The 20534-nt window shown below is 42.7% G+C and overlaps 1 long non-coding RNA gene across 1 annotated transcript; it reads right to left on the bottom strand.

The window, feature by feature from the left end:
• Window positions 1-5037: 5037 nt before the first annotated feature.
• Window positions 5038-7576, bottom strand: LOC143099156 (uncharacterized). Its single transcript, XR_012981412.1, has 3 exons — window positions 7544-7576; window positions 6211-6276; window positions 5038-5657 (listed from the first exon to the last, which is right to left on the bottom strand). It is a non-coding gene; the product is annotated as an uncharacterized LOC143099156 (long non-coding RNA).
• Between the last annotated feature and the right edge of the window lie 12958 nt (window positions 7577-20534).

Consider the following 20534-nt stretch of genomic DNA (forward strand, 5'->3'; position numbering starts at 1 on the left):
ATTCGTAATGTATCGCTTTGATTAAATGGCTTTTCCCCGTTCCTGCTCCACCAGTAATGAATAATCGCAACGGTTCAGGATTTTGTCCAAACAGTTTCTGCAAACACCACTTACGAACAGCATAGAATATGGCAGACTGTTCTTCATTTAATGATCGCAATAAATGCAATGCATCCTGTCTGGGCATTGACACATGATTTGTTTCCAAAGTGCATGTAGTCTGAGGGTTTGCTGTCAGGTCAGGAATAAGTTTGTCATCATCATCACCTTCATCATCTACAACTTTTTCTTTCATCAGATCCAAACAACGAAGACGCTCCCTTTCTGTTTCAGGACATATTTGAGCCCAGGCATCTTCCAAATCTATTTTGTCTTCCAGCAACTGTTTAGCTCTGTCAATCTCATCACTTTCTTTTTCAAATAAAGCTTTGTTGGTATCCACAATCGACTGCACTCTTTGAACATCAACGCCACATTTCACTGCACCATTTTTATAGAAATGTTCATATGTATCAAACTGGGGCGGTTTGAGGTGACAGTCTTCATAGTAAGGCAGAAACAGTTGCAGCAACGAATGGAAGTACTTTTCAGGGTTTTTTGTGGGAGAAAATCTGGGATACCTCACAACAGCAGGTTCAGTTCGGGTCCTTCGTTTCACAAAGCCGCAGTTGTTGTTGAGCTGTACAATGTCATGTGAATCTTTTTCAGTCGGAACCTGTGACTTTGATAGAACTCTGTATTCAGAACAAAAACTGGCCAGGCATAAATCCTCAAATTGTTCATTCTGGGGTCTGCTCTTATACCTCTCGATCACATTGGTCATCCAAATGCTGCTTTCGTCATTACACTGTTGGAATTGAGCTTTATTTTGAAGAACATGCAGAGGTAAACTCATCCTAACAGGATTATCACCAACTGGAATGAACTGTACGTCACGAGAGCATTCTTTTAAGTGCATGTGTGTTAATCGATACACTGCCTCTTGGGCTGAAACTTCTCTGTTGTGTAAGTATACACTTCCAAGCTGTTTGAATGCTGCTTTTGCATCAAGGTTGCCATTCATTGACTCGTCTTGGGCACGTTGTAAGAGCAAACCCATTTCTTGTTCTGCTTTTGTGATGTACGACAGTATGTAGACCACAACTGAAAAGGCATCTGTGACATACTGGATATCCATATTGCCTTGCCAAGCACGGAGTAAGTCTTTGTTATACTGGTTCACCCAAATGTCTCCAGGATTTCTTTTCAGGACAATGCTTTTCTTTTTGGAACATATGTTGTACGCCTTTTCAAACAAACCTTGATCTATCCCAAGAGACTCAAAAAATGCATCAGCTGTATCAAAATTCATGTCAGGCATGATCAACGCAGTTTTAACATTCTTTATTATTGCACTCGCACTTGTATTGTCATCATTGCCATTCAAGTCCTCACAGTTACCGCCTCTTGTGATGAAAGTACAGCTTGATGGTGGCCGTGGGAAGTTGAACCTACACACTGTGTTTTTCTTGCGGCAAGTCTTAGAGTGTCTTGTGCTGTGCCTCTGTACGCTGCTCACAACCTCGTAAAGCTCTGCATCAGTTTCTGGTGGAATTTCACAAGTGATGTATGTATCTATGAACTCTGCCACTTCATCATCACTCTCTTTATCAATCTTAGGAGCATTTTCAACCCAAAAAAGACAGTGGACATGAGGAGAACCACGCTGTTGAAATTCAACACGATAAAAGTAGTCCTTTATTTTCCCTATGGGTTCTGCTGGCGACATGATTACATCACGGAGAAAGCAATGCCATCTGTGATCAAACATTCTTGCCGCTGTCACAGGGTTTCGACGTATGAGTCCACATTTGTCAGACCAGTCAAGATCGTCAACAGCTGTTTGTTTACCTTCTATTCTTAGAATAGAGTTCAGCATTTCAGGCCATCTCAAATCTGCAGAGCTAAAAGATGCAAAGAACGTGGGTATGGAGAGTTGTCTTATCATGGCAAATAAATCTTTCTGAACTGACATCCAGTATGGAGGTGTACCACGAATTCCTCGTAAGAACTTGTATCCTTCGTCATTGCGCAATATTTTACTCAACGAGTCTGAGTTTAACAACATGTCTGATGATGCGTCTTTCATAGAGGAGTTGCCGCCACCTTTGCGTAATGCCACTGATACACCAGATACAACTTGATGCACCTCTGATATGTATTGTGCGTAAAAAATGAAGTCTGTGTTCTGTGCAAAACGCCCATCTGCATTCAGAATGCGTGTGTTCAGGTACCGTGACAGAGTTATTTTGGACTCTCTTTCATCATGGAATGTAGGTCCACCGGATGGATACAAAACAGGGAAACATTTTGCCTCATTGGTTTTATCGGACAACAACCTCACTGGACTGTTACCTTCACCTGGTGCCACATTAAGTATATCCTGAAAATTCTGATCAATGATCTCTGAACCCAGATCGACAGGTTGTAATGATGTATCTGACAAAAGCCCATTCTGGTCTTTGATATAAGTCACATCTTCCTCTGCTTCCTCTTCAGGAACATTTTCATCATCACTGTTAGCAGGTGTTTCCTGTTTGGTACTTTCCTCATGCTGGTCAGTGCCATTCAGAGAGTTTACCCATTCATCATTCATAGTCACATCACCGTACCATTTATTGTTTGCCATCAAATACCTCAGTGCATTTCTGACACGATCAGTGTGGACATACATGTACTCGTAATGACCTTTATATGTCAACTTGCGTTTCAGTTTCACTCTTATCATCTTGTCATCACATTCATTTCTTGGGAGTATATTTGTCACATTTGCGTTATTAACAGGAACAGAGACACAAGGACCATGGCAAGCTCTCTGGCGGCCTCGAGGCAAACACAACAGCTTCATGAAGGGAATGTGACGTGCAATGAGATGTTGTTCCAAAGAGTTAAGACATTTAAGTTCAGCTGGAATATCATCCAAATGCATGTTGTTGGTAACACTCTCTTCGGGAAGTTTTCCTCCAACTATTTTACGATGACATGTATGGCAAATCCATAATTTGCTTGATGGACTATCAGACAAATGACATTTCTGCTCACATTCAACATCACACACATGTAAATATTGCAATGTTATGCATCTATTAGCCAATGCAGCCACTTCTGCTCCTTTGCTTTCATAGCAATGTCTTTTACACTCAACCACCTGCTTCCTGAAGAGTAAACGGTGACATACTGAGCATACATATTCAGGACCACAGCTGACCTCCTGACGAAAATGATCAATTGCCAGATCAATGTCTTCCTGTTTCTTCTGCCATGTTGAATAACGATTACGACTTCTTTTGATTTTATTTATACGGATGTTTTCATTTTCTTGATACTTACTCTTGTTATGCTCTTTAATTTTGTTCTGGAATCCAATGTTTTTCCTGTATTTTGTCCGACTATAGTCACGGACAAGAGTCTGAAATGTTGTGTTTGTGTTATATTTACTTGTAGAATATTCACGTACGCTTGCTTGAAAGGAAATATTTGTTCTGTACTTATTCATGGAATAATCACACTTGTATTTCTGAAACCCTGGATCTGTTTTGTATTTTTTTAAAGAATTCTTACGAGAACACTCACGCTTATTCTGATTGATAACCTCATCTTTGTGATATTTATCTTTAAGACTTTCAAGTTTTCTTTCTTTGTAATCACTGTCATTGTGGTATCGCTGGCGATCTTTCTTTGCTTTCACGTTTTCTGATTCATCTATCAACTTTCTTTTTCGTGTTGACCTCAATTCATCAATCTTGATTTGCTGACATGTTCCTGCACAAGGCCTGCCTGCATCTTTGTGTTGAACACATGTTACAACTTCATAATGATTGCCGGTGTGATTTAAATAGATGCATTTCTCTCCAGATGTATGCAGTTCTGTAGGTTTGTGCATATTCCATCTTCCATCATTAAAAGTAAATATAATTGTTTGCAATAAGTCAGCAGCAGCAAAAATATCAATCTCTTTTGCCCATGAACCACAGTAGTAGATCCTTGATTTGGCCACGTAGTCCTGCACAGATGTGTATTCATCCCTCAGATATGTTTCAAATTTGGTGCCATTTCTCTGAAGGTGTTGCACGACAGCCCGTCTTATTTTCAAATGCTTGTCTTCATTGTGGCAAATGCTAAAGGCTAGGCTACGGTAAAAGCAATTCCCATCAGGTTTTATACTTTTTATCTTACAGGGACATCCCATGTCATCAATATCAGTTGTCATTAGCCCTTCATCAACATTTCCATTTTGAAGCTCTAAACGCATGCACAGTGCATCCTGGTCCTGACGAGTTAAAGGTTTAAAAGCATGTTTGGGAACTCTTACATCACTTATAATGACATCAGTTGCCTGCAAATTACACTTTAAAGGTTGAAAAGACTGTTCGTCTGTTCCTGCATCAATAAGAATGACATCGTCTGTTGCAATTTTGTTTCGCTTAACACCCTTACTGGGAACTCGTCTCAAAACGTCACTGTAGAGTGGTCTACTGTTTACATTAGAACCATTTGTGTCTGGTATGGTCTGTGAACATTCTGTGCCACTTGTGAAATTAGCTGCAACTGTAGACGACCCACTTACAACTCGTTCACACACTTTAGGCTTCACCACATCGCTGTATAGTGGACGGCAACTTGCAGAGCTCGTTGAACAGCTGGATGAATCGTCCATCTGGGCATTGGTATCAGTTATTACTGTGACTCCAGTTACCTCAAACCTTGGTGTACTTATGCCAAAAGATCTTGCAAAGTCGTAAACAAATGTGACCAGGGAGTGTATGGAGCTGAAGTATGCAACACAACTTGTCCTCTCACCTTTCTGGTTGATGTATCTGTTAGCGTGTGAATCAACAAACGCAAACCTTGCTCCTGCATTCACTACAGCACGTGTTAGCACAAATGGTTAGCAAACAAGCATCATTGCTAAACAGCGCCCGCTGCAGTGCTACATCAAAAGGCATGGCAACATCACGTAAAGCATTGTCATAGTCATCAACCTGAATAAATCCAGTGTAAGAATCAGCAAAGTTTATTGAGAAATCACAATTCCACACTTCATATTGTCTAGGCAATTCAGACACAGCAATGTAACCCCTTCCTTGGTCTCTTATTTTACCCTGTGCACTCATTGACCTGTAAAGAACAGTTCCCTTAATCAAAACATCATCAAGATCTCGAGTTTCCCAACTCCACACGTTCTTCATCTTGGACTTCAAAACAGCAGTCAAACTGATGGCACCACACTGCTTGTTGCGCACATTTCCAAACCGTGAATCGCCTTGATGAAAGGACCCCATCAGCACAGATCTCTCTGGGAAGTCAACAGATTCATTCAAAGAACAACAATCAGTAGCATTATTTTCTTTCACATTACTTGACAATGAGTCTACAACAGAGTCATGGCACATATTCAGAGAGTTGGTAGAGTTTGTTTGAGAGTTGGTAGAGTTTGCTTGTATTGCGTCCGAAGACTGTAACTGGCATTGTAACTGGCATTGTAACTGGCATTGTAACTGGCAGTCCGAAGACTGTATAGCGTCCGAAGACTGTGTGTGGGCTTTTTTACGAGGACGCCCAACCTCGTCACAGGAGACCAAGTCAACCTGCACCACCGGGGACCTCTTGCTCGGCACCTGTAACACAGAAAACCCATCATAAGGTTACCAAGTCTAACATATCATACTTCTTTAATAATTTCATCATTAAAGCAACTAATATACACATACTTTCAGAACAGTAATGTATATATATTTAGATCATAAATATTCAGCAACTTCTTAAAAGGAAATATGGCGAGTTTTCATATAGATCTCCGTTTCTCATGGGTCACCGAGTACTGTTGTTATGAAACAAAATCAAAACAATCAGTTTTTCCTAGCTCGAGTTGCTACAACCAGCAGCTACCGGTAAAAACAAACGTTTTCATTTTTTGTACCGACAATACTTGGTCACCTTGAGAAACGTAGATCTATATAAGAACTCGCTGGATTTCTCCTTTAAATTAGACATGCAGCACATCCTTCATTAAAATCAAATACATTCAAAATGTAAGCGGCATTTCAAGTAAACATACAAACTACTGTAAATAAGAATTGGGAGAAACATAAAATGTGCTCAACATTACATGTTTCCTATTAAACACAATCATAATACATCAGGACAGATAGTTAAGCTCAACAGCCTGACCTCAGTAGACCTCAAGTCAGCCTGTCTCTTCTTGGCCGCCTTGGACCGCTTGTTAGGAGGCGCCATCTGAAAAACACACAGAAAACACATCAGAAATCTCATACAGTTACACTGAAATATTTTCATCAGTTCTGTTGAACGCAGGCTTGTGCACAATTCCAAATTTTAGAATTGGCCTACATTCAATTAATGAATTAGAATTTGAATCGAATTGGCCCCACCCCACAGGATGTTGAATTTGAATTGGAATGACAGGAAGTGGAATTCAATTCATGGCAACACACAACAGGACAAATGTATTGAATCTCACATACATTCAGTTTTGGGAAGGTTAGTTTGGAAATGTAATTGGTTACTGTTTTCAATTATAAGTTGTGTGTTTGTTGCGATCATATCTGACATATATTGTGAAACTTCATTGTTAAACCTTAAATTATGCATATTAATTTATTTGAATTTCAATTCTACTTCCTTTAATTCAAATTCGAATTGTAATTCTACATCCTGTTTTTGACCTCAATTCAAGTTCAATTCAAATTCAAGAATTGAATTGGAATTTAGGAGTCATTCTCAATTCAATTCTGAATTTTGCACAAGCCTGGTTGAACAGGCAATAACAATGTACATATTTACATCATAAGGACTCTAAATTCTCAACTTAAGACATAGTCTTCTTCTTCTACTTAATTTAAACCAAGTGCATTCAAAAGTAGTTTCAGTAGAAGTACTCTAGATTTTGCTATCTCAATGTACAATATTTCATATCTAACATTTATCAAAATGCTAACCTAAAAACAAACAAAAAAAACAAAAAAACATTTAGGTGTCAACCTGTTCCACCTCACTGTTTTGATAAGATAGTGCTGTTCCTGAACATGAACATTGAATAGTGGTGGCTTAGTAACACCATTTCACTTACATCCTTAAACAGAACAGTGCCAAATGTATCAATTTGTGTTACAGCATCTCTCCACAACCTACAATTTTGCTTCTCTGATTTCATGTGCAAGGGTAGCCCACACTGCATTCATCAAAAGGGGTGATATGTCGCTTTATAGCTATTATTAATCTGCAAAACGAATTGACATCTGGAGGATTGTTACATACCATTAAGCCTACACACAAGTAGCATGAAATGGAACCTGTTGCACACATTTACAGCTACACCAGAGTTAGGTATGCACATTCTTGAGCTAAAGTAGAAGGCATATGACACAGGAATAAAACTAATGTATCTGTCAATCCAGCGTAAAAGGTTTCTAAATTCCCCTAGAAGTTGTACTGTTTATGTGATAGTATGCAACATAAAAGCCCTGAAACTTTTAGCACTTACCTTTACTATAGGTCAAAAAGCAATCCAAAATCTGGAAAACATTTAATATATATATAGGTTATGAAAGTTACAAACTTAGCATTTACAATGACAGATATGTACTTTAAACTTACAAACATGTGGTTTGGCTTGTAACCATTCTTAAAATCCACCAATAAACTCTTCCAATGTATACATAAACATGCTTGAAACATTCAGTTAACATGAAAACTAGCAGAATTGTTAAATTGATGTAAAACTAGCAAATTAGCTACCTAAAAGGCATGCAGGACCTGCCATTCTGTATTGAGCCAGGAGGAAATTTGTATACTATGCCTTCAAAATTTACTGACAGCCTCATAACTCAGATATGTTTCATTATAAAACATGCATATTTTCATTGAATACACACAAACTACTAATCATACAGGACTGTGTGGCATTGCATTCAAGACTTAACACCAAAATATACATCTTGTCCCATATCTAAAGCCATGATCTAAACCCAAACAAGACACCTCATAATAGTCATGGCATTGGTTGTGAGAGATAAAAACGTTACACATTTAATTTTCCCCTCAAAAATACTCTTGTGCAATAGGCCGTTTGACATATAACCTCCAGAAAATAATAATTTAGACCAGGTAGCGTGCAACGAAACTGTTTGTCGCCTTGTGTGACCTTTCGCAATACGCCAGTTCAAGAGTCTTTTAGCCATAACTTACCCTCATAGCAATATATTTACCGCCAGAAACATTCCCCCCTAGCGTTTGAATGCTTGCTGCCAAACCATACCAATTTAACCTAGGCTACATCAAGATTAATTAAAGATTTACGATTAATTAAATAACTGTATTTCTTAAGAATTACACATGCTTGTCTGCCTTCACAAACGGTCTTGCTGAGCCAATATCAACTCATCTTCGCTAACGTTATGTTCTCCCTTTAGCTGCAAACACTGCTAGTCTGCCTCTGATTTTCAATAGCAGACAACGTGAACTTGCATTCCTAACTGAGATGACTCAAAAACCAACTCAACCGACTAATAATGTAACACGTTTTCTAACACGGTTATTCAAGAAGCAGAAGTGAATTCAAACAATACAAGGTTGACATTAATTGCTATCCAACAACGCTAGCCTACAGCATGGCTGAAGCATCGTCCCAGTAATGACATTAGCTGCTAATAACCTTTGACTGTATTTGATACAACGTTGTTCATGAGATAACGGACAGTTCTCAAGACAATGCCTGCATCAATCGGATTAACATTTTTGATTTATTAACTTTACGAATTCACATTTACACAACCGCTACCGTTCCTGCCTGAGTTTATCGTTCATAGTGTGACACGAACACGTTAACAAATGTAACAAAGGTGGCTATCTAGAGGCATATCAGCTAAACATATTTTAATATTTTCGTGAGTTTATTCTGTTATAAATAACGTTACCTCAAAACCAAATATACCGACATATCAATTAATTTTCACGAGACATTACAGACACGTCTTACCTTCAGCCAGCAATCACCGAAAAGGAAGATGGCTCGTGATTACAGGCGAACTATTCCATATTACTCGTCATAATAAAAGTCCCTAAACCTTTTTCAACTTAATTTGCTCCTGATATCAAAATATTCAAAAGATAACCAAATGTACCATCCACACAGATTAAATAAAATTACTAAAAATTTCAGTTAGGCTACCAGCTAAATAAAAGCACCAGATTTTGCATGAGACTTCTATTCTCCATGGTTTATGGCAAATATACTAAATGTGTTTCTCTTTAGGCTATTCATTTTATAAAAAATCAATTCATGTTGTTTGACTAGAGTGGCTACTTATGTAAATATAACCAACCATTGCAAATCCCTGCACTGTCATGTTCGCACTTTGCCCACAGCTAACAGCCTACGGAAGAGCTTTGCTGCCACCAACTGGACAATAAAAATACCAGATTATTTAATCTGGAGAGTCAAACTCAAAAACACTATTGCATAAACTATAGAAACACAAAGTATAGCTTTGCTTAACCTAAGTCTTCTTAGCTTAATATATCACACAGTGTTGCATCTAAAATGCATCTACAATTTTTAGTTATTACGGCTTTTCAGTTTTCTTGTAGGCTAGATAAATCATGGAATAGTCAAATGTAAAATCAATTAAAAAATCTTCCACATCAAGTCACACCGATATCTGCCTGAGGTCTTGTAGGCCTACTTTATGAATGAACCATCCTTCGCTCTAAAATAGGCCAACAATAAGGCTACAGCTTTGTAGCCCGGCTACCTTTAGTCAATAAACTAAAAGCCAAAACCCCAAAAGCATTAATTATATAATGGCCTATACAGTAGTCATGTAGACTATGAAGCTTTTATTGTTTTAAAATCAATTAGTTCATATTGACTACTAAGGCTACGCTAAATGAATCCTGCTTGTGGCCCTCGATTGACATGGCAACAAGCCTGTGCATTGTTTTTCTATGTAGGAGTTCAGTGGGATTCATGTGATGATGGCACTACAGATGACCTAATACTAAATGAGGTCTACATATGATAATACAAGCCAAATAAACTAAATTTAGACTGAGACTTTGCATTACCTATACACATTTGCGTCCTTTTTGCATTGTTCTTTCATTCAATTCAAGGTTTACCGCTAGGCAATGTGAGAAAATTCAATTAATTCTGTGCATTCAATAGGCTATTAAAATTTTCACAACTCAAAGACCAAAAGCTAAGCTTCATCAAAATGTGTTAGTCTAACTGTGACCATTTTCACCTTTGAGTCAAAACGCAAAACAATTGCTTAATCAAACACGAAACTTTATTGATGCAATGAACAGGCAAGAACACCAGTTTTAAGTCCCAAAAAACATGAAATGCCAAAAGCGCTCGCAACATAAGTCAAACATTTCAAACATTTTCAAACAAATTTGGATTTTCCCCCTAAAACACATAGGCATGACAAAAAAAACACCCATCAGTCAAAGTCTTTGGACTGGGCCATCAATTGCTCCAGCGCATTTGGGTCCGCGTCCTGGGCCAACAATTGCTCCGGCACATTTGAGTCCGTTCTCGCGTCCGGGGCATTCCCCTGATCGCTTGGCTCGGTTTCTTTCGCGGCACCGCGGACTTCTTCTGCTTGTTTCCCGAACCGCACAACCAGACCCCCTTCGTTCACAGTCACGTTCAACTCGGACAGTGACATCACCTGGTCCTCCAAAGCTCGTCCGTCGTGAGCGCTGCAGGTGAGGTAGTTGTCCCTGACGTAATTGAACACTGAGGAATTTGTCAGGGTCATGGTGCGCTCCTCCCCGTGTCCCCCGATCACGACCAGCACTCCAGAATATGAAATGGTGTAGGAGTTTGCACGCTGGAGGAGACCGCAGCGGTCGCAGCGGTGAGTGGGCGACCTGGGGGCCACGTTTTCCTGGCTTGCGTGACACCTATGGCATCTCAGCTTGGCGACGATTTGCACCCCCGTCACAGGTCCGCTCACGGTCTGACCGGCCCTGGCGGACACCGACCTCAGCGACGCGGGCTGCCCCACCTCCGCGATGGCCGTGATCACCGTGGATGGAGTGGTCGTCAGGACGGTCCGGTCCTCCTCCTTCCTGGTGGACAAAGTGGCGAAGCGGTACGATCTGCCCTCCTGCACGGACAAGATGTGGCGTTCCCACACGGTCAGCGCCATCTGCCCGGTGGAGTCGCAGATCTCGAACGATTTCAGTTCGCAGGGCAGGCCGTTGACTGGAACGATCCTGCTGGCCGTGGCCTGGAGCATCTTGGCCTCGATCACGCCCACCTGTTGAAAACAACACAGGCACAAACAAAAGTCGCATTACCTACTACAGTCCGAGCCTCTCGCCAAACGCCTTCTCATTTTCACTCAGCTCAAAGGCTTTCCAGAAGCGCGACACTTACTCGCTGCCTCGGACCAAGACCCAAAACCTCCTCGACGGTCATCTTGCCAGCGGACCGAGGCTCTCTCCGCAGGAATGGCAGGTCATCCGACGCCTCCACTCTGCTGCCGTGGGAAAGGATCACGTCATACCCCCCGGGATTGCCGTAGCCTGTGGACACAGAATTAAAAGAAATGTGCGTTTAAAAGCTGACCGCAAATCACTGTCGGACTGTTTAAAAACCAGCGGTGGAAAGGTAGGACTATACTTACTGACGCTCTTTCGTGTGTCCACCAGCTTGACCGCCTGCTTGTTGTCCACGGCTACGACGAAATCGTTCCACTTCTCCATGGAAAAACAGACCACTCGGTTGAATTCTTCGTGTCCGGTCTGTATGGTGCACTCGAAGTACCGGACACTCTGACGTGACGTCTTGACCGGTGACAGCGCGTGGAGGTAGCCGACCACGGTCTCGCCTTCTCTCTTCATCTGCTTCGCCGGGCTGGACATGTTCCGATGGATGACGACCACTGTGCGATCCGACTTCAACTTCGCTTGCTTCTTCTCCGACTAAACCGGACGGTCTGTTCGTGCAGCTTTTCAAGGGACAACGCAGACACTGCTTTGAAACATTGTTTCTTTCCGTCCAGACGGTCAGGACTCCAATCAGAATCTCGCCTCCTCTTATCACCAGAAAACGTTTCAATTGCAGCTGCCCCTCTCAGGCCTGACCTTTACACCAGACTGGCTAATTATGTTTTTTTTTTTAATGTGTGTGGGTGGGGGTGGGCGTGCGCAGACAGAAAAGATGCAAGAACAAACATCGCCTCTGACAGCGTCAAAAACCTTCACAAGATGTTATTTGTCGATTTGTGACCTAACAAACACTGTAAAGTAAATGTCCCCAAATGTTTTGCTTTGATTATAAAATGAGCAAAGGCGCATCAGCTGAAATACCTGAGGTTATCAGCTGATGAGTGTAGCGCTACCGGACATGGCTGCTGAAAATGCCAGCGCATCTACTTTGTCAAAGAATGTGTCCTACCATGCACTGTTACCCAAAGCAAATCTGTTACAGCCTAACACTTATATTTATTGTGTAGACTTTAACGAATAAATATTAGTCACCAATTTTCTATCACGATTCATCATGTCCAAAATAGCCTACCAATCAAACTCAGCTTGACCTCGAGCCAATAATATTTAAAAGTACGGAGAAATCAACAGGCTAAAGTCATAAGCTTGTTCAACATCAACATCTTAAAACGACTGAATATTTAAGTTTCTAACTTCACATCTACTCTTCATTTTCTGCCAAACACCTGTTTATGCCTTTATGTGAGAATAGGTGGGTCCCACTGTTTAAACTTTAGGCCTACAGAGTGGTGTGTGATGCACGAAATCAATCTGACCAAGTGCATTCTTAATAGACGGGAAAACCGTTTAGTTCTACATGTGTGACCTAAATCAAGCCAAATAAACAATATTTAGACCATCACTTTGCATTATAGTAGCCTATCCATTTGCGTCAATACCCATTTTATTCATTGTTCATTCATTCAATTCAAGGTTTACCGCTAGGGTAACATGAGACAATTCCAGTCATTCTGTGCATTCAGGCTATTCATATTTTCGCAACTCAAAGACCAAAAGCTAAGGCTTCATCAAAATGTGTTAGGCTAACTGTGACCATTTTCACCTTTGAGACAAAACGCAAAACAATTGCTTAATCAAACACGAAACTTTATTAATGAAATGAACAGGCAAGAACACCAGTTAAGTAAAAAAAAAACCATGACAGGCCAACAGCGCTCGCAACATAAGTCAAACATTTCGAACGTTTCCAAAAAATTACACAAGAGCAGTGAAGAACACCAAAGGCACAGGACAGAACAACAGCGCATGCAAAAAATAAGTCAAACGCTTCAAACATGTCCAAACAATCACATGGCATTTTTTCCTAAAACATATATGCATGCCAACAGCAGTAACAACAACAAAAAAACACCACTCACGATTCAAAGTCCTTGAACTGGGCCAAACATTACTCCGGCACATTTGAGTCCGTTCTCGCGTCCGGGGCATTCCCCTGATCGCTTGGCTCGGTTTCTTTTGCGGCGCCGCGGACTTCTTCTGCTTGTTTCCCGAACCGCACAACCAGACCCCCTTCGTTTACGGTCACGTCCAACTCGGACAGTGACATCACCTGGTCCTCCAAAGCTCGTCCGTCGTGAGCGCTGCAGGTGAGGTAGTTGTCCCTGACGTAATTGAACACTGAGGAATTTGTCAGGGTCATGGTGCGCTCCTCCCCGTGTCCCCCGATCACGACCAGCACTCCAGAATATGAAATGGTGTAGGAGTTTGCACGCTGGAGGAGACCGCAGCGGTCGCAGCGGTGAGTGGGCGACCTGGGGGCCACGTTTTCCTGGCTTGCGTGACACCTATGGCATCTCAGCTTGGCGACGATTTGCACCCCCGTCACAGGTCCGCTCACGGTCTGACCGGCCCTGGCGGACACCGACCTCAGCGACGCGGGCTGCCCCACCTCCGCGATGACCGTGATCACCGTGGATGGAGTGGTCGTCAGGACGGTCCGGTCCTCCTCCTTCCTGGTGTACAAAGTGGCGAAGCGGTACGATCTGCCCTCCTGCACGGACAAGATGTGGCGTTCCCACACGGTCAGCGCTGTCTGCCCGGTGGAGTCGCAAATCTCGAACGATTTCAGTTCGCAGGGCAGGCCGTTGACTGGAACGATCCTGTTGGCCGTGGCCTGGAGCATCTTGGCCTCGATCACGCCCACCTGTTGAAAACAACACAGGCACAAACAAAAGTCGCATTACCTACTACAGTCCGAGCCTCTCGCCAAACGCCTTCTCATTTTCACTCAGCTTAAAGGCTTTCCAGAAGCGCGACACTTACTCGCTGCCTCGGACCAAGACCCAAAACCTCCTCGACGGTCATCTTGCCAGCGGACCGAGGCTCCCTCCGCAGGTATGGCAGGTCATCCGACGCCTCCACTCTGCTGCCGTGGGACAGGATCAAGTCGTACCCCCCGGGATTGCCGTAGCCTGTGGACACAGAATTAAAAGAAATGTCCGTTTAAAAGCTGACCGCAAATCACTGTCGGCCTGTTTAAAAACCAGCGGTGGAAGGGTAGGACTATACTTACTGACGCTCTTTCGCGTGTCCACCAGCTTGACCGCCTGCTTGTTGTCCACGGCTACGACGAAATCGTTCCTCTTCTCCATGGAGAAACAGACCACTCGGTTGAATTCTTCGTGTCCGGTCTGTATGGTGCACTCGAAGTACCGGACACTCTGACGTGACGTCTTGACCGGTGACAGCGCGTGGAGGTAGCCGACCACGGTCTCGCCTTCTCTCTTCACCTGCTTCGCCGGGCTGGACATGTTCCGATGGATGACGACCACTGTGCGATCCGACTTCAACTTCGCTTGCTTCTTCTCCGACTAAACCGGACGGTCTGTTCTTGCAGCTTTTCAAGGGACAACGCAGACACTGCTTTGAAACATTGTTTCTTTCCGTCCAGACGGTCAGGACTCCAATCAGAATCTCGCCTCCTCTAATCACCAGAAAACGTTTCAATTGCAGCTGCCCCTCTCAGGCCTGACCTTTACACCAGACTGGCTAATTATGTTTTTTTTTTTTATGTGTGTGGGTGGGGGTGGGCGTGCGCAGACAGAAAAGATGCAAGAACAAACATCGCCTCTGACAGCGTCAAAAACCTTCACAAGATGTTATTTGTCGATTTGTGACCTAACAAACACTGTAAAGTAAATGTCCCCAAATGTTTTGCTTTGATTATAAAATGAGCAAAGGTGCATCAGCTGAAATACCTGAGGTTATCAGCTGATGAGTGTAGCGCTACCGGACATGGCTGCTGAAAATGCCAGCGCATCTACTTTGTCAAAGAATGTGTCCTTGCATGCACTGTTACCCAAAGCAAATCTGTTACAGCCTAACACTTATATTTATTGTGTAGACTTTAACGAATAAATATTAGTCACCAATTTTCTATCACGATTCATCATGTCCAAAATAGCCTACCAATAAAACTCAGCTTGACCTCGAGCCAATAATATTTAAAAGTACGGAGAAATCAACAGGCTAAAGTCATAAGCTTGTTCAACATCAACATCTTAAAACGACTGAATATTTAAGTTTCTAACTTCACATCTACTCTTCATTTTCTGCCAAACACCTGTTTATGCCTTTATGTGAGAATAGGTGGGTCCCACTGTTTAAACTTTAGGCCTACAGAGTGGTGTGTGATGCACGAAATCAATCTGACCAAGTGCATTCTTAATAGACGGGAAAACCGTTTAGTTCTACATGTGTGACCTAAATCAAGCCAAATAAACAATATTTAGACCATCACTTTGCATTATAGTAGCCTATCCATTTGCGTCAATACCCATTTTATTCATTGTTCATTCATTCAATTCAAGGTTTACCGCTAGGGTAACATGAGACAATTCCAGTCATTCCGGGCATTCAGGCTATTCATATTTTCGCAACTCAAAGACCAAAAGCTAAGGCTTCATCAAAATGTGTTAGGCTAACTGTGACCATTTTCACCTTTGAGATAAAACGCAAAACAATTGCTTAATCAAACACGAAACTTTATTAATGAAATGAACAGGCAAGAACACCAGTTAAGTAAAAAAAAAACCATGACAGGCCAACAGCGCTCGCAACATAAATCAAACATTTCGAACGTTTCCAAAAAATTACACAAGAGCAGTGAAGAACACCAAAGGCACAGGACAGACCAACAGCGCATGCAAAAAATAAGTCAAACGCTTCAAACATGTCCAAACAATCACATGGCATTTTTTCCTAAAACATATATGCATGCCAACAGCAGTAACAACAACAAAAAAACACCACTCACGATTCAAAGTCCTTGAACTGGGCCAAACATTACTCCGGCACATTTGAGTCCGTTCTCGCGTCCGGGGCATTCCCCTGATCGCTTGGCTCGGTTTCTTTTGCGGCGCCGCGGACTTCTTCTGCTTGTTTCCCGAACCGCACAACCAGACCCCCTTCGTTTACGGTCACGTCCAACTCAGACAGTGACATCACCTGGTCCTCCAAAGCTCGTCCGTCGTGAGCGCTGCAGGTGAGGTAGTTGTCCCTGACGTAATTGAACACTGAGGAATTTGTCAGGGTCATGGTGCGCTCCTCCCCGTGTCCCCCGATCACGACCAGCACTCCAGAATATGAAATGGTGTAGGAGTTTGCACGCTGGAGGAGACCGCAGCGGTCGCAGCGGTGAGTGGGCGACCTGGGGGCCACGTTTTCCTGGCTTGCGTGACACCTATGGCATCTCAGCTTGGCGACGATTTGCACCCCCGTCACAGGTCCGCTCACGGTCTGACCGGCCCTGGCGGACACCGACCTCAGCGACGCGGGCTGCCCCACCTCCGCGATGGCCGTGATCACCGTGGATGGAGTGGTCGTCAGGACGGTCCGGTCCTCCTCCTTCCTGGTGGACAAAGTGGCGAAGCGGTACGATCTGCCCTCCTGCACGGACAAGATGTGGCGTTCCCACACGGTCAGCGCTGTCTGCCCGGTGGAGTCGCAGATCTCGAACGATTTCAGTTCGCAGGGCAGGCCGTTGACTGGAACGATCCTGTTGGCCGTGGCCTGGAGCATCTTGGCCTCGATCACGCCCACCTGTTGAAAACAACACAGGCACAAACAAAAGTCGCATTACCTACTACAGTCCGAGCCTCTCGCCAAACGCCTTCTCATTTTCACTCAGCTTAAAGGCTTTCCAGAAGCGCGACACTTACTCGCTGCCTCGGACCAAGACCCAAAACCTCCTCGACGGTCATCTTGCCAGCGGACCGAGGCTCCCTCCGCAGGTATGGCAGGTCATCCGACGCCTCCACTCTGCTGCCGTGGGACAGGATCACGTCGTACCCCCCGGGATTGCCGTAGCCTGTGGACACAGAATTAAAAGAAATGTCCGTTTAAAAGCTGACCGCAAATCACTGTCGGCCTGTTTAAAAACCAGCGGTGGAAGGGTAGGACTATAGGCCTACTTACTGACGCTCTTTCGCGTGTCCACCAGCTTGACCGCCTGCTTGTTGTCCACGGCTACGACGAAATCGTTCCTCTTCTCCATGGAGAAACAGACCACTCGGTTGAATTCTTCGTGTCCGGTCTGTATGGTGCACTCGAAGTACCGGACACTCTGACGTGACGTCTTGACCGGTGACAGCGCGTGGAGGTAGCCGACCACGGTCTCGCCTTCTCTCTTCACCTGCTTCGCCGGGCTGGACATGTTCCGATGGATGACGACCACTGTGCGATCCGACTTCAACTTCGCTTGCTTCTTCTCCGACTAAACCGGACGGTCTGTTCTTGCAGCTTTTCAAGGGACAACGCAGACACTGCTTTGAAACATTGTTTCTTTCCGTCCAGACGGTCAGGACTCCAATCAGAATCTCGCCTCCTCTAATCACCAGAAAACGTTTCAATTGCAGCTGCCCCTCTCAGGCCTGACCTTTACACCAGCCTGGCTAATTATGTTTTTTGATGTTTATAATTCTCTTTTCTTGTTTATTGGCTATGCCATATCGGTCAACTTCATCCGGGATGCGCGCGCAAAAAAGGAGAACGATGGTCTTTTACTGTGTCAATATGGTTAAATTAGACCTACACTTACATTTCTCGATCTGTGACTTAGTACGGTTTGTAAAAGTAAATGTCCCCAAATGTTAGGCCTACAACATAAGAAGACGCGCAACAGTTGAGACGACCGAGGCCATCAGCTGAGAGCAGTGCTGAAAGGGCAACGAGTCTGCTGTGCCTACGCTATCCGAGCCTACTTTTCCAAATTGCAGCCCGCTGTTACCCTACGCACACGTTACAGCCTAATTTCTGGACACTGGACACAAATATAGGCCTATACATTTTTTTTTACAGTTTAGAAAAATCAAGTCAAGGGATCGACCGACATAGCCTACTGGTCCTAGTATAGCAACAGAGACAACGCTCAAACAAGTCAGGAAAATACAGTCCAGTCCAACATGGTAGTATCAATAATTCACACAGAGTAAGGTAGCTTTATGTAGTGAGGGAACATGTGACATGGATAACAGGCTGTTAACAGGTGCATATTGTGATTGAATGATTAGGTGAAGGTGGGTAACAAAAGGTTCACTCAAAATGTGAACCAGTTTCGCGACCTGACCGATGATGTGCGAACACACTGTTAGAACAGCCGATTAAAAATAAGCAAACATTCTGCATTTGTCACATAGGTCTTCAGGCCAAATGCACAGTTCGACAATATGACAAAATAGATTGAATGAATAAATCACGTAGGCTATCCTAGAGAGCGGAATGCCCTACGAAGCCATCAGCTGTGTAACTTATGATTGGCTAAACAGATAGATAACGAATGACGCAACTGCGGAATTCCCTACGAACGCGACGGTGTAGGCTACTCAGCATTGACGCTAGACTCGCTGCTAGGTTGCTCTTGGTAATGTCCCAATTTCGTAAGCCCGAATTGCGAAACACATTCACATTAAATACATAAATAAAAAAAATACAATTAAAGACAGATTTAGCCTACATAACTTAAAACATTAACATCAACTGAAAAATGTAGTTTTTCACACAGAAAAAGTAAAATACAAATAGGCTAATACAAACACATCAGTCTTAATAATAGGCTACAAACATACAACCAGTCAATCTAATTGAGAGGAAAGGTAGGCTACAACACAAAGGAAATCCTTGTTAACTAAAACATCAGACAAAATTCCATGATGTCGTGTCAACTTGTTTTACTCGTAATTATGAATTTGGGTTTTTTCTTAACCAGTAGGTGGCACTAGGAGGCAAGGTAAAATTCAGTGAAATTTGCAGAACAGCGTCTCATTGAGATGTAATAGGCCTACGTGCAAACTGTTGATCGTCTGATCGATCTTGTTTCAGAAAATGTTTTATGTTTGCACATGTAATTTGTACAATTTAGGCTATACGACACATGCACATTTATTGTGTACTTCATACTGAGCAACCAGTTTAATGATACAACAATTTGAATATTGTTTGCACATCAAATATAATATTCATAGAAATGGTAGCCTACTATAAACTGCTTGAAAATTTTACAACGAGCAATATATTTTGGTAGCCAACTCTAGTTCCATTCAATACACATCTAATGTCTGACTAAACTATCTCTTTGAATTGTAATGAATTTAATTGCTGTCATCCCAATTCCAATTCACCATACTGTGCAGCAGATCCAATTCAATCATGGATTGAATAGAGGCAAGTTCTGACATTCTGATTTGTGCCCAACAATAAATGTTTGGCCTATACTTCTTTAAGTCTTTGGATTAACAACTTACAATCGAGGCCAAAATTATTAGCCCCCTTGTGAAATCAGACATAATCCTTTGTTTATTCATGAAACACATAATAGAAATACATAGTTTATATGGTTATAAAAGTGCAAAGACAGCATGCCCACAAAGTTTGATGATATTTTTTTACTCATGCTCTGATTTATGACAAGAAAAGGAAAACATGACATGTTCAAAATGAGCCCCCAGACCATTAATAGTCAATAGTGTAGCCTTCCTTTGCTTCAACTGACAACAACTTCTTTGGATAGTCTTTTAGGTTGGCACATATCTCTTTAGACACTCTTGAGCTCCAGCTTGTCCAAACTGTATGGTTTTCTTGCATGAACTCTTGCTTTAAACACATCAGTAAGACAATGAGGTTGAGGTCTGGTCTCTGTGTAAGCCACTCCAAGACCTTGATTTTGGTATCCTTTAGGACATTTTGGACCACTTTTTACATATGCTTTGGATCATTATCATGCTGAAAAACCCAGCGATGACCTAAGCCTAGACTAAGAGTACACGTCTTGGTGTTATCCCTCAAAAGTCAACATAATCTTTCTTTTTCATGATCCCATGCACCCAACCAAGGCTTCATGTGCCTTAGACAGCAAAACAGCCCCATTATGTTCCCGCCACCATGCTTCACTATGGAACTGTAATTTAATATAGGCCTTGCCCTTTTTTCGCCAAACATAGGCAACATCCATGTGC

Source organism: Alosa pseudoharengus, unplaced genomic scaffold (genome assembly GCF_046254945.1).
Source record: "Alosa pseudoharengus isolate Yale_2024_CS ecotype anadromous, Long Island Sound unplaced genomic scaffold, YU_APseudo_1.1 YU_APseudo_1.1_scf_25, whole genome shotgun sequence".
NCBI lineage: Eukaryota > Metazoa > Chordata > Actinopteri > Clupeiformes > Clupeidae > Alosa > Alosa pseudoharengus.